The following is a 12175-nucleotide window of genomic DNA, read 5'->3' as shown; positions in this document are numbered from 1 at the left end:
AAAGAAATTCTCCTTAACTTGGGGAAAAAAGTGTCCTCTTTTAATTTTACGTCCCTTAAGCCTAAATGCCTGGACATAGCTAATGTGACATCTTTAAATAAATCCATTTTTAATGTTTTTTTTGAGCCCACAACAAATAATGTTTTAAAGTAATCCCCTTGCTACTTTACTGATACTGTTATCATTCCTGGGACAGTCTGCGGATTTAAAAAACGTAGCATTCCATTTGTATTTATTTTTCTCCCTTGCCAAAAAGATTTTTTGATATTGCTTGTACCAGCCAGGGAAATGCTCCAAAACACTATTCAGATCTTTTGCACTGAGGAACTTATATTTCCCCCCATTATTGACTCCTGGCTTCCATCAGCCAAGCTTACCTTGGTGTGGTTTGGATTTGATAGCTAATTAGTTCTCTGCTAGTTGCAGAGAGTTCATATTGAGATGATTTTTAATACTCAGCAGATTGTCTTCCTTTATATTGTATCTTTTTTATGTTGCATGTTGCTTTTGGTATCAGCCTGACTCGTTGCCCAGTATATAATAGTTCTGCTGATGTTTTATTGTTTATTGGTGAACATATCATCATTAAGAGTTTTTGGAAAATTCATCAAACTCAGTGAATAAGTTTTCTTCATAACCCATTTGGAATTATTCCTAATAAAATGATAAAACATGTAAAAAAAAAAAAAAGAAGTATGTATTAAAAAGACTCAGTGTGGTACCCTGACCCTCTCATGGTAAGTGCATGGTTTTTATGCATGGGATTCATAACAACAAGTCCCGGCCTTCACAATTCTTTCTTGCTAACTTCGTGGTTCAAGGCTGAATATTCTAGAAAAGAGAGGCTACCAGATGAAAGTCTGAACTTGCAAGGGGGTTAATGTACCTTAATTTTATTGTGCTTTAAAGTGGGTTTTTTTTTTTTTTTTTGGTATGTAATCATACTTAATAATCACAATACTGTTCAAAGAGCTGGATGAAAAGGACCTCAGACCTAAATGGATTCCCCCTCCAGTGTGCAAGTAGAGAACGTGCATTTCTCTCCAAACCCTTCAAAAGATTACAGAAAGTCAACAGTCGGAGGCCCTAAAACCTCAAGCACCATGCAGCTATAAGCCATTTCTCTAAAAAATAAGCATGTGAAATGAAGTATGACTATAGGTATTCAGACAGGCCAACTCAGAAAGGAAGTATAATGGGCAGAGTAACACTCTGGAGTAGAAAGACAGACTGGATAAAATCTCTGCCTGCACTATTTCGAATTTCTGCATCAGTTGTATAAAATTTTATTTAATTGGACCACACGATTCTAATACATTTACTTTTTAAAGGCAGTATGTGTCTTAATATTTCTCAGAATCAAGTTATCATTTGTTCAGAAAGCTCAGTTAATGTGAAAGATTTCGATTTCCATTTTTCTTGGCATCACCCACAGTTACCGAGCAGAGGATTACTTCATCTGAGCACGCAGCAAACAGAGCCGATGTTCCTTATTAGTTTTTCCTGTCACATCTAACACAGTGTCTGGGAACTAACAGGCACCCAATAAATGTTTGATGAATCAATGAATTTGTAAACTCATCAGATTTGTAAATTATTTGCCTCATTTCTTCCAGTTACGGCTGTTTGGGAATCAAAAACTAGAACTAGATTAAATAAACCACTAGCCTATCATTTACCGAGCTCTTTGTATTACCCACGACTTCCATTATTAATTGCCTTCTGTGTAGGAAATGTCCAACAATGGCACGGAGGGACGAAGGCAGACACGGAAGAGAAAGCAAGTGGGGAAGGCAGCAATTACCCTGACGTAGAACTAATTGTTCCAAATCCATTGCCTTCGGCTTCGGTTCACATAATGACTGTTTCTGTGCTCCTTTCGACTGTACACCACGTGCCAGCACCACTGATGGAATGCAGTAAAAACCAAGCTCCTTTTGCTTCTCTCCATATACAGTCTACGCACATAGCCAGTAAATGGGTTCAAATGCCATCACCAAAGATGGGCCAGCTGTAGCCTCCATTGGCCACATGTGGGATTGTGTAGAAACAGTTCTGAGAGAAGGTCTAAGCTATGGGGGGGGGCGGGGAGAGAGGATCTCGGCTATCTGTCCTCATCATGCCGACTGTGTTTACACATTTGTGACATGAAAACGTGAAGTAGTTTGGACTGTTTGCTGATATTCTCCTCCTTGCACTTACATAGCTCTCTGAGCAACTTAGTCACAACAGGTAGACGTTTGCCTACACTGTGCTTATTTCAGCTCAGCAACCCGACCGTCGGAGTCCTCCAACAGCTATCGACACATCAGTCATCCTAAATTCCGTTATCTCCTAAGATCTCAAAACTATTTTCTACTTTTTTGCAGTTATTATTAGTTAAAGGGATCACACGGTGAATTCTTTTAGAATGTTTTTCATTTCTTTTTTATCTTGGAGGGGGAGGTATAGCAGGGGAAAAGGTAAAAAGTTGTTCCCCAATTTTTCCCACTCTTCTCCCAAACTCACCCTTACTAACAAAGGTAGCACTGTTAACAGTGGAATATGAATCCTTTCAGTCATTTTCCATAAACACACGAACCCCCAGAGAGACATACACATGTGTATGCACACATTTGTACAGATACTCACCCTATACAACCATTCATAGCCCATGTTCTGACTTTCTATGGAAACACTCAGTTTTGTAATCTCATTTTCCGTTCAGTTTCTTCCAACATTTTCTTTTTTCTTTTGGGGGGGGGGGTACCCACGCCATGCGGCAAGTGGGATCTTAGTTCCCCAACCAGAGATCAAACCCATGCACCCTGCATTGGGAGCATGGAGTCTTAACCACTGGACTGCCAGGGAAGTCCCTTCTCCCAACATTTGAAAGATAAATCTTCATACAGGTGTGAATCACAGTGACCAATACAGAAATCAGTGATCATCCCTGCTGGGGAATAAATGTGTGCGATAGGTGTGTGTCTCTCACCTCTCAGAGTCAGACAAGACAGAGGTAAAAGAGTTAGTGCAATCCACCTAGGTGCTTCTTATTTATAAAGCTTGAGAGGCCTCTTAAATTGGAATATCATTTTATTACAAAACTAAAACTGCATCAACCCAGAGATGAGTCGAAATACAAATAGTATTATAAACACTTAAATCAGAAACATTGATTTCTTCATTCAAAATTATATGCCCGCCTATCGCATCCTAGGTGTCATGCTAAGAATTGTTGATATAAGACATAATCTAATTACTAGAGCTAATTACAAAATGCATTATAAGTGCAGTTTTCATCTAATCGCCAGTCCCTTTTCACTAACAGAAGAGTAGTATCTAAAGGCAAAGTTTCAGTTCCAATTTTCATAGAAAACTGAGGGACAGTCTACAAACACCTGACCAGTCCTCTTCAAAAATGGCAAGGTCATGACAAACACAGGAAATCTAAGAAATTATCATACATCAAAAGAGATGAAGGAGCATTGACAACTCAATGTGATACGGTGTCCTGGACTGGATCTTGGAACGGAAAGAGGAACTTAGTGGAAAAACTAGGGCACATCCAAGTCAAATCTGGAGTTTAGTTGATAGTATTGAACCAATGTTTTGACAAACGTGCATAGTAATGTCCACTGGGGAGGCAGGTGAAGGGTATATAGAAACTCTCTGTACCATTCCTGCAACTTTTCAGTAGCATTAGAGTCATACCAAATAAAAGCTCAGGGAACTAAGATCCCACATGCCACATGGCATGACCAAAAAATAAATAAATAATAACTAGGTCAATATCAGGAAAAATGAGGAAAAGAAATAGAAGAGCAGTGTAATATTTTTATTTTTCTCTGTGCCAGACACCATGCTAAATATTTCCCACGTACAATCACAATTAAATCTCCACAACAGCCCCAAAGATATATCCTAGTATTACCTCTGTTTCGCTGAGGAGGAAAGTGAAGATCAGACAAGTGAAGTAACTTGTCCAAGGACACAGAGGTAGCAAGTGGCAGCGACAAGGTTGGAAGCCTGATATCAAGACAAAACCATAGTCTAGAATCTTAGCCACAACGCTCTACTACCCCCACTAAAGAATGTGACTTTTATTCAGGAGGCTCCAAGCTGCTTGACTTTCTGCACTGGTAACAATGCTGAAATAAATGCTATCTTTAGGAAAGCTTTTGTATTTAATTAGTGTCATTTCTAATGTCCAAGGCTTACTACATCAACTAAGGCTTGTGTTGATGTTTGTTTTCACTTGTACTGCTGTTTCTCTTAGCTGCCAGCTACCTCTCTCATTTTCCACTCCCACATTTACATACAACCCTTACTCCACTGGGTGGAACCCATCCTCCTGTCTCATCAGAAGGATCCAGGCTCCCTGTCATCGTTTGCACTTGGAGCGCTGCATTAGTAGCACTAGGAGCATCTGATTCCTATAGGACCTGAGTAGGGTTTTGTAAAGCTGCCCTTGCTTCTTGTGTTCATCTATGCATGAGTGTCTCAAGAACTCATTTTTTTTCACTGGCCATTTGTCCTAAGGTTAGGTTTCAGACTTCGTAAGTTATCTTAAGAATCTGCCCTGTGGTCACTTGGTCAGTGGCTTCATTGGTGATATCGTTCTGGCATATTTCACCACCTGAGCCCCACGAAACAGTGGTAACTCATCTGTTTCAATGCCCTCTCTTGAAATGCCAGTGTCAAGGTTTGCCTGGTTTTTGCTGTCAGTGAGAGTTATCTTGTTCTATGGTTTCAAGAGAAAAGGATGATGTTCTGGGCAAAAGGCCTTATGGAAATCTTATCTTTGGAACTGTAGACTCCAATCTCCAAGGTCTTTCACTGCTTCCCTTTTGAAACTGCTTCCCTTTTGAAACTATTTCCTTTCTCCTCCAGCTACAGGTAACAGAACAAAATGCCACCTTACTGTGTAGAAACTGCGACTTAAAATCTAACCACTGCTTTTCCAAATTAAAGCAGCTGATTTCTAATAATAAAGGCCCCTTTCAGCGTTTCAAACCTGCTGAGTGACTGTTTCCTTTCCCCACTCAATAAAGAAAATCTGTAATCTACATGAGTGAGTGGGAGGAAAATGCTAGCCCAGCCAACAAATGTGCTCACCTTATCCCTCAGGAGCACACAGAGAGGTAGCAGAACAGCTCTGACCCAACTAGAGGAAAGGAACACCTTTCCTGATGTAGAGGATTTTTACGAGAAAAGAAGTACAATAAGGTACGCAACCAGTTGACACTTTCCTCTTTTGAGTGCTCGGCAGGTTAATTTCACCAATTTAAGTTTCAATGATATATTTGGATTCAAATGCCTGACTCATTGTGTGAGCTAGAACAAGTTCTTTCTTTCTGGACGCCAATTTCTGGATCGGGGAAGTCAGGGAGGTGGATTAAAGGCCTCTAAGTGCCCTGCCACTCTGACATTATAATGGTTCAGCAGCTGGGTACCCAGATCCAAAGTGCAATTCGAATGATGGCCAACACATGGACAATGGTGCCAATCTTGTCCTGCTAGCCTGGCATGCCCAAAACACTAATGAGCATGAAAAAAAAGTCCCAAGCAAAATAATGTGCCACACCAACATATTCAGCCTTTTCTTCTCCCAATAATTCAGTTGGAATAGTCTATTCTCTGTCCTTTGAATTCCTTCTCTCATTCCCATTGCCACATCTTGTCTTTGATAGTACCCTACCTAGGTAGTTCTCCTCCTCTTCCCCTACCCAAATCTAATCCCTCCTTCCAAGCATAACTCAATGTTTGCTGAATATTTGAGTTTTTACTGATTTCTCCCAACCAGTGATCTCGTCCACCTTTGAACTCCAATAGCACTGTGTGAAAAAGCTGGTGATTCTTTTGTCTGTTCAAAAAGTGTTCTATGTTTTGGTTCTCTCTTCTAAAAAGGCCTTTCTGATCATTACCCAAGGCATATCTGAAGTAAAACAAGCATTCTAATTAACTATCGAGTCCCTTCATATTTATGAAGAAGAAGGAACAAAAAAAGTTTGTCTTATTCTAGCCCTAGGAAAAAAAAATGTTAAAAGTAGGTTTCACTCCAAAGAAATCCCAGCTCTGACTATTGAAACTTCAAAAACAGGGCTTGGAAGTGCTCTGAAGTAAAGGGACCCTGGTGCTTCCTGGCTTCCCCCCCACCCCCAGCCCCCATTATTACTATTAATAGTACTAGGGTATTAGTACCATTAGAGACTGTTGTGGTTGTTAGAGACAAAGAAGAACTCGACTTTCTGCTGCAGAAGTGAGGGTTATAAAAAAGGCTTTACGGAAGGTCATAGGCCATTTTACCTGTGAGGGAAATCTAGAGATATAAGGTAATGCTTTCTCTCATCAACTCAGGAAGAAACAGGGAAAGAGCTTTGGCTGGAGTAAGATAGAGAATAAACTCAAACCAATTGTTTGGTAATCCACTGCAAGGGTTTAAATCTTTTGGAAACAGTGACTTAGAATAGCACATTGATTTTCTTAACTCTGCTAACTACTCTTAAAGGTACAATCAAGTAGCTCAGATCAAACATTCAACCAACATTTACTGAGCAACATCCTGGCAAGGCATCAGCGGGAGGTTATAGGAGAGAAATTAACTTGCCCAGGGATACGCCTGTACTCTGACACAGGGAGCTTCTGTTGGAAGCCAGGGATGGAGGTAAGCATGTCCAAGACAAAAACTTAGGAATCCTTGACTTTCCTCTCATTCATCATATTCAATTTTTTTTTTAAAATATCTGTCCTCTCCTTTTCCTAACTTTCTCCCTGCCTACATTTCTATGCCCCTCTATGCTATCCCATACACAGCTGTCAGGGTGATCGTTATACTACACACCCTGTGATTCAGCCACACCAAATTATTGGTGTCAGAATCACACATCTCTGGACATTCTCAGGCTGTTCCCTCTGCCCATTATTACCCTTTAAGACTCGGCCAAAAATCACCTCCTAAGTGAAATTTCCCTGACACTTGTGGGCAAAAATAGTCCTTCCTCTGTGATCCCACAGCACCCAGCAGATACATGCATTAGCACTTAGCAAAGTGTGTGGGAACTGTTTGTTCATATTCCATCTCCCTCTTCAGACAATTATGTGACACAGGATTCAGTTGCAGGAAACAGAAACCACGCTAGCATTTTAAACAGAAAGCGATGTAACTCAAGGGATTACATACATATAAGATCACTGGAAGTGATGGAGGAGCAGGTTCTGGGCCGAGCCTCCACGAATGACCTCCTAAACAACACACCTGGCTGGTCCCCTCAGAGAACCTTTGCCACAATCAGGAAAATGGAGAATCAGGAGGCCACACTGGAACCACTGAGATATAGAACACGCTTCTACACGTGTCATCCACACAGGATGCATAGCCACCATCATAATGAAGACTTCCGCAAAGCTACTGACCAAACCCCAGAAGGCTGCCACTGAAATGACCATTCTTTCCACAGCAGGACTGAGATTTGCAACAGTTAAGACAGCAGGATGACCACTGCCTCATTTCTACCTCTAAATCTCATGTGAGTGCATCTATTTGGTGGCTATGAGGAGAACCCTAGCTGCAGGAGGCCCTATGAGATATAGATTTTTAACCTTAAAAACTTGGCAGTATAGAAAAGCATACCATAAGGAAGTTGGAGTAGATGGCGAGTAACAGTCTACCATAAGGACCATGTATTTAGCACCTAGAAATAGAAATATTCATTAACAGGTGAATGCAAATATGCAATACGATGCATAACGTATGAAGGATGAAGGATGTTGGGTATTTTTTAAGCTGTCCCTGTTTCCTGCTTTCTCTGTTTTTCTAATTGCAAAAGTTATTCATTTTCGAAGAATGTTCACCTTGGCATTACTTATAAAAGAGGAAATCTGGAATAACCTAAATATGAAAGAAGAGGGGATTCATTAAATAAATGATGACAGAATGTTAGGCAGTCATTAAGATCATGTAGATCTCTCTGTTGACAGGGAAAGATACTCATCATCTATGTGGAACAGCAGATTATAATCTCACACCACAAAAACTAAATTCCAGGTGAGTTGAAGATATGAATATGAGAAATAAAACTTGAAACCTTGGAGAGCCAAGATATAACTTCAGGGTAGGGAAAAATCTCCAAAATAAGACAAGAGATGAGCACAAACCATACTGGAAACTGCTAAATCCAACTCCACTGAACGGTAGAAATTTCTATACAATGACGTAACCAAGAGACCATCAACACCCATCAACACAGGATTAGTATCAAGATTATGTAAAGAAATAATCATGAGGAACAAGGCTTGGAGGTATCTCACACTCTGATTTAAAACTATATTACAAAGCTTTAGTATTCAAATGCCAGTATGGCATTGGCACAAGAACAGACACATAGATCAATGGAATAGAAGAGAGAAGTCAGAAATAAACCCACATACCTATAGTCAATTAATCTACGACGAAGGAGGCAAGAATATACAATGGAGAAAAGACAGTCTCTTTAATCAGTGGTCCTGGGCAAACTGGACAGCTGCATGTAAAAGAAACAACTGGACTACTCCCTCACACCATGCACAAAAATTAAGTCAAAATTGATTAAAGGGACTTCCTAGGTGGCACAGTGGTTAAAAATCCACCTGCCAATGCAGGGGACACAGGTTCAATCCCTGCCCCAGGAAGGTCCCACATGCCGTGGAGCAACTATTGAGCCCATGTGCTGCAACTACTGAAGCCCAAGCGCCTAGAGCCAGTGCTCTGCAACAAGAGAAGCCACAATGAGGAGCCTGTGCACCACAATGAAGAGTAGACCCCGCTCGCGGCAACTAGAGAAAGCCCATGCAGCAACAAAGACCCAACACAGCCAATAAACACATAAATAAATTTATAAAAATAAAATAAAACAAAATAGGCAGAGGACCTGATGAGACAAAGATGATATACAGATACCAAAGATGATATACAGCTAGCCAACAGGCACATGAAAAGATTCTCATCACTCATCAGGGACATGCAAATCAAAACCACAATGAGCTATCACCTCACATGTGTTAGAAAGGCTATTATCAAAAACATAAGAAATAACAAGTGTTGGTGAGGATGTGGAGAAAAGGGAACCTTGTGCTGTTTTGGATAGAATATAAATTGGTGCAGCTGTTGCAGAAATCGGTCCATCGAGAAACCAAGCACCACACTCGGAGGGTTGGAGAACTCAGGTTTATTAAGCCGGCGGCCCCAGATGAGCTAACGCTCCAAAGTTCTGGGCCCAGAGCTCAGTGAGCTTTACTTTTATAGGGGTCAGTGCACACGGTTACAGTTAGCATTGGTAGATTTGTTATTTGGTTGCTATGGGCTGCCGGCAATTACAGAGTGCGGAAGTTTACAAACCAAACCTTGCAAGAGCAGGTGCAGAACATTCCATATTTATCAAAACATCTTATGGTTACATTTGATTGCTAGGTCATCTTGTTTCTTTCTCTGTGCAGCAAGCACATCTTACAAAAGCAGAAGGAGCATGAAGTTATTTTTAGCTGAGTGCAAGTTTCTAATTTTCCTCTTCACAGCCACTATGGAGGTTCCTCAAAAAATTTAAAATAGCACTACCACGTGATGCAGCAATCCCACTTCTGGATATTTATTGAAAGAAAATGAAGACACTAATTCAAGAAGATATATGCACCCCAATGTTCATTGAAGCATTATTTACAATAGCTAAGAGTATGGCAGAAACCTAAGTGTCCATCAATAGATGAATTGATAAAGAAAATGTGAGAAAATACATATATCTATACACACACACCACACTCATACATACACACACAATGGAATATTATTCAGTCATAAAAAAGAATGACAGCTTACCATTTTCATGGATGGACCTGGAGGGTATTATGCTAAGTGAAGTAAGTCAGACAGACAAAGACAAATACCATGTAATTTCAATTGTGTGTGGAATCTTAAAAAGGAAACAAATGAACAAACATAGCAAAACAGAAACAGACTCATAGATTTACAGAGAACAAAGAGGTGGTGGCCAGAGGGGAGGGGAGGTGGCAGGATGTGTAAAATAGGGAAAGGGGATTAAGAAGTACAAACTTCCAGCTATAAAATAAGTCATGAGGATGTAATGTAGAACATAGAGAATACAGTTAATAATACTGTAATAACTTTTTTTGTAAATATTTTCTTAATTTTTTTTTTTTTGGCTGCACTGGGTCTTAGTTGTGGCACATTGGGATCTTCATTGCAGCATGCGGGTGTTTTTTTTTTTTAATAAATTTCCTTATTTATTTATTTTATTGGCTGTGTTGGGTCTTTTTTGCTGTGTGCGGGCTTTCTTTTAGTTGTGGTGAGTGGGGGCTACTCTTCATTGTGGTGCGCAGGCTCCTCATTGCCATGGCTTCTCCTGTCGCGGAGCACCGGCTCTAGGCACGTGGGCTTCATTAGTTGCAGCACATGGGCTCAATAGTTGTGGCACACGGGCTTAGTTGCTCCGCGGCATGTGGGATCTTCCTAGAGTGGGGATTGAACCCGTGTCCCCTGCATTGGCAGGTGGATTCTTAACCACTGTGCCACCTAGGAAGCCCTGTAATAACTTTTTATGGTGACTTGTCATGGTGATGGATGTATAAAAATATCAAATCGCTATATAGTTCACCTGAAACTAATATATTGTGAGTAATTAAACTTCAATTAAAAAAGAATTTTAAAAAACACAAGAGGCCTAATGGGGGAGAAATGCATTAACGATATCAACAGGTAAGTCACAGGTTTAAAAAATGGCTGATAAACATTTGAAAAGTTGCTCAATCTCACTAGTAATCAGGGAAATGCAAATTTAAATTACAAAGAGAAACCAACATCAGCCAACAGACTGGCAAAAATTTGGAGCCACAGGAAATCAGACACTGGGGAAAGAGCATGATTTTCACAACCACAGTGCAGAGTGATTTGGCTCTATATCTAAAGTTGCAGACGTGCACCCTGTACCCAGCATCTCACGCCTAGGTCATACCCTGGATTAGCCTTTTGTGTAAAGGGTCAGACAGTAAATATTTTAGGTTTTGCAGTCCATATAATCTCTGTTGCAGCTACGCAACTCTGTCATTATGGCATGAAAGGAGCCATTGACAATTCAGAAACTAATGGGTGTGACAGTGTACCCATGACATTTTCTTTGCAAAAACAGGTAACAGGCCAGATTTAGCCCGTGGTATGTAGTTTCTTGATTAGTTCCAGGAAAAACTGTCACATGTATACACAAAGGAGGAGACAGGAGACAAGCAGAAGGATATTCGTCACAGCAATATTTATAACAGTAAAAGATTAGAAGTAATCTAAATGTCCACCAGGCAAGAGAAGCAGTAAACGAAGTATGCTAAAATCATAAAATGGAATATAAAACAGCAGGTGAAATGACTGAGCCAAATTATATTTAATGATATAGTCTTTAAAAAACATAAGGGGTGTTTATTTTTAGTTCATAGAACCATCAAACTATTATTTATTTCTTAAAAACATTGAAAATTTCACATACCTATTTTAAAGAAATTTCAAAAAAAATTCTGAAGATGAGTAGTGGTAATGGTTGTACAACAATGTGAATGTACATAATGTCATTGAACTATATACTACTTAAAAATAGTTAAAATGGTAAATTGATGTTATGTATATTTTATTACAATAAAATTTTTAACCCCCCCAAAAAAAAATAAAAATAAAAATAAAAATAAAAAACATAAGGGGGTTGGATGAAACATACAAGTGGTATGAAAATAAAGTTTAATAATATGAAAAGGCATGGGGTTAGGACTCTGGATGATTTTTTATCTTGTTCATTGTGCTTTCCTATATCACCAAAATTTTAACAAGTAATGTGTATTTATATTATCTTTAAATCATATTCATTATGGAATATTTGGAAAGCAGACAAAATGTGAAAAGGAAAAAAAAGAAAAAACCCATCATCCTACCACCTTCCTAACAAAACCCACTGTAAATGTTTTTGACATAATTCCTTTCATCATATTTTTTTGTCCCTTGTCTGTCTGCTTGTAGTTGAGATGGTACTGAATGTACACTTCTGTGTTTTATTCTAGGCATTTCTCTATATTAAATTCTTTATAAGCATCATTTCCATAGCTGTGACTACTCATATTTTTTCACCTCTTTTCTAGAAATTCTGGAATATATTTACATACCGCATTC

Source organism: Hippopotamus amphibius, chromosome X (assembly GCF_030028045.1).
Source record: "Hippopotamus amphibius kiboko isolate mHipAmp2 chromosome X, mHipAmp2.hap2, whole genome shotgun sequence".
Taxonomy (NCBI): Eukaryota; Metazoa; Chordata; class Mammalia; order Artiodactyla; family Hippopotamidae; genus Hippopotamus; species Hippopotamus amphibius.
This window is presented reverse-complemented; position numbering follows the sequence as displayed.